The sequence below is a fragment of the Bison bison genome, unplaced genomic scaffold (assembly GCF_000754665.1).
Source record: "Bison bison bison isolate TAMUID 2011002044 unplaced genomic scaffold, Bison_UMD1.0 scf7180017851875, whole genome shotgun sequence".
In the NCBI taxonomy this organism is placed as follows: Eukaryota; Metazoa; Chordata; class Mammalia; order Artiodactyla; family Bovidae; genus Bison; species Bison bison.
Window position 1 is genome coordinate 4,628 of NW_011482448.1, and position 3,938 is coordinate 8,565.

Below are 3,938 nucleotides of genomic sequence, written 5' to 3' on the forward strand. Positions count from 1 at the left end.
CCTCTCTCCAGTTGTCATCAATTCCTTTCCTTACACAGACACTTAAAGAGCTGTCCTTACCTTTGTGACTTTCATTTCTACTTCTCTCACCCTTGTGAGAAACCTCAAGGTGTTTTTCTCCCTGTGTTTTAGTCAGATTCCACCCCATCCAAATTTAAACTTTCAAGGACTTCCATTATATGGCCCGATTGCTTGTTTCTCTCTGTTCCCCAAAATTGAAACTGTGGTGTCAGTTTTCTAGTTGTTTGCTGCCAGTACAAAGATAAACACTTTCTGTAATTTCAGCTTATATTTAGCAAGTGTGCTAAATTCACTTATTCAGAATGTATCCGTAGGTCCTTTGGGATTTTCTGTGTGTACATGTCACCTGCAGACACTGAGAGTTTTATTTATTCCTTTCCAGTCATTACTCCTTTTTCTTGCTTTATTTCACTGCCCAAGGCCTCCAGTACATTGTTGAATAGGAGTGGGCATAGCAGGTATCTTGTCTCAAGACAAGTTTTTACCATATCACCATTAAGTCTTTGCGATTTCTTTTAATGCACCCTTTATCAGACTTAAGGTAAGTTCTCTTCTAGTCCTAGTTTGTTAATTTATATTTGGAAAGGGTGTTGAGTTTTATGAGATCCTTTCTCTACATCTATAGAGGTCATTATATTTTTCTCCTTTATTAATTACATTATCAACTTTACTGTCAGAGTTTTTTCATAATTCCTTGATGTTTATATTAATTAAATCTGTAGTGATATCCACTATATCATTTCTGATTTGAAAATTTGTGTTTTCCTTTTTTTTTCCTCCCTTGATCAGCCCAGGGTTTCTCATTTTATTAATCTTTTCAAAGAATTTGATTTTCTCTATTGCTTCATTACGTCTGAAGGACAAGAAAACAAATGTGATGGAGGAATCTCCTAAGAAGTGTTAAGCATAGGTAGTAAGTACACTAGGAGCTTGAAATATGAGCAGATGTGTGAAGTACAGGTGATGACTAAGCAAGCAGCTTTTGAGACGCAGGCAGAATTCCTAAGATGTGTTAAATATAGTCAGCAAGTAAGTTAATAGCTTGTAGGATGCATTAAAGAGAATAAATGAAATCTATTGAAGAAACAAGAGTTACTGAAATATAGGAATGTGAATATCAAGTCGATTTGGGGAAGGTGTCAGGGATACACTTGTCAGAGGGCCTTGCCCTCTCTGCATGTCGTTGACATGGAGGAACTGTTCATTGAGCTGTGTGTCCTGATCATAGGCTGCTCCCATCCGATATACCTGTGGTCACCAGTGGGGGGCCTGGGGAAGCTTCTGAGACCACCTTCCACTTCTTCCCCTCAGTTCTCATCAACACGAGCTTCTGCATCACTGAGACTGAGACCCTACAGCCCAACTCCACAGATCCCCCTCACTCACCACACATACCACCTGGCACTCGCCTGGTCTGGTGGTCTGCCACACGTTGCCCACCCACACTCTTCCTCTATGCACTTACTAAACACTCAGCCCCATTTTGCCATGAGCCTGACTGCCTTTCACTCTGCCCCATTCACCACTGTCACACCCACTGTGCCTCATATTATTCCCAATTTACTCCACTTGGTCCACATTTCCAATATCCACCCTCTGTCTGCTCAAACTATTCACTCCCATTCTCCCTGGCATTGCTTACATTCAACTGTTTCTTCTCCAGTAACTCACTCTATTGCATACTTCCATTTCTCTGCCCTGCCCTGTTCACCCCCACTCTGCCCCTCATCGACCCATTCCCATACTCAGCCCTTCATCATCTTTCCTCCAATTCCATTCCATTTATCCACATTCTGCTGTTCATCCCCACTCCTTTGCCTCTGGGTCCCTGCCTCACTCACCTCTGATTACCTACACAGCCCATCACATCAGATTGCCACCTGGGCTCCAGGAAGCAGGAGTCCAAAATCAACCTCAAGTGGCAAGACCTGACCACCCCTCCCCATCCCACTTAAGGGTGACCTTTGATGGGCCAGAAAACCCCAAGAATATTTTTCTATCAGTAGGAGGATGAAGTTCCTTCTGTTTTTTAATTTTATTGAAGTATAATTGATTTACAATGTTGTGTTAATTTCTGCATAGCTAAGTGCTACATATTCTTTTTCATATTCTTTTCAGTCATGGTTTATTACAGGATATTGAATATAGTTCCCTGTGCTATAAAGTTGGACCTTGTTGTTTATCCATGCTAAATTTAAGTTTGCATCTACTAACCCCAAACTCCCAGTCCATCCCTCCCCTCCCTCTTCTCCTTGGCAACCCCAAGTCTGTTCTCTGTGTCTGTGAGTCTGTTTTGTATGTGCGTGCTCAGTTGTGTCCAACTCTCTGAAACCCCAGGGACTGCAGCCCACCAGGTTCCTCTGTCCATGGGATTTTCCAGGCAAGAATACTGGAGTGGATTGCCACTTCCTACTCCAGGGGATCTTCCCAACCCAGGGATCAAACCTGTGTCTCCTGCACTGGCAGGGAGATTCTTTATCACTGAGCCACCTGGGAAGCCCTAAGCTCCACCTTCAGCATATCTATATTTAAATGTTATGAAATCCTGTATTTGGAATCTGACTTCCTTTGAACAGTAACAGAACAAAACATGTTGTTTAAAAGTTATTTTTTGAGAAGGTAATACATCCACATAGTATAATTTTCAAAAGTTGTCTCACTCCCAATTCTTTCCCTCAAGCCACCCACTTCCCCATCCCTTTCCCAGAGGTAATCAGGGTTCCCAGCTTCTTGCATATCTTTCCAGAGATAGTTTATGCATATACACTCAATTATGTATTTACCATTTATTCTTTTTATATACAAATGGCAGCATAGTATTCTCACTATCCTGCACCTTGCTTTTCTCACCCAATAATGTATGTTGGATATCATCCCACATCACTATACAAATGGTGTCCAAGTTTTCTTGATCTATTCTTTTTTGTCTACCTGAAAGGTTGCTGTATGAACATGTCAGGGTTTCAGGAGCCATGTGGAAAGCTTCTAACCTTTTGTTTTCACAAACAGTACATCACTGAATACCTCTATATGTCCATCTTTTGGTACATGCATGAGTATATACAGTCCTAGAAGTGGAACTGCTGGCTCAAAAGCCATGTGTATTTTTGGTTTTGATTCTTTGGAATCATTCCTCCTTGAGTAAGTTTTCCTGGACTTGCTGTTTGCTGGAAGTTCATGTAGGGGAAGAAAAGGGGCCATGTTCTAGGCAGATCAGAGCTTTTCCAACTGGAATTTTTTTTCCCATTTGGTAGTTCTTTCAGACTTCTCCAGAGACAGTAAAGAGGGGCAGCTGTTGGGTTCTTCACAAGAACACTCCCTTCTCTTTCCCCAACCCCTACCAACTGCTCCTCTCACAAGTATAGACTACTTTCTGCAAATATGGCTTGTCTGAGTACTTCCTTGTTGAGGCCCCTCCCTGTCTCTCCTGAGACTTCCATATGGGTTGAGGAAACGTCCCACCTGCCCATGCTCTGTTACCGCTGTTATGTATCTATATGGTCTTGCACTTAGGGAATAGCCTAAAACTTGGCTAAGAGTCCTTACCAGTGCTATCTCACATCTGCAGCCTTGACCACTCCTCTCTAGCCTTTGAAATCTCCTTGCACTGGTGCTTGATTTCCTCTGCCTCTGGCAGCCCTCTCATCTGTTTTCAGCTATTTCCTAATTTTGTCAGATACAAAGTCCTTCCTTTTCTCCTTGTAGCTTCTGGGTGAAGACTGAGATGAAAAGAAAAAAAAAAAAAAGGCTGACTTTACTCCTTATATTTAAACCAGAAGTCAGAATATACTTTTTAAATGTTTAATTAAATGGACAAAAATGTCCTTCAGTGAACACAAATGCACCATCAACTTTCTAATGTGCAATGAGCTTGGACTTCCAAGAATGGCCTTTCCCATGGGCTTTCTTTCCTGTAT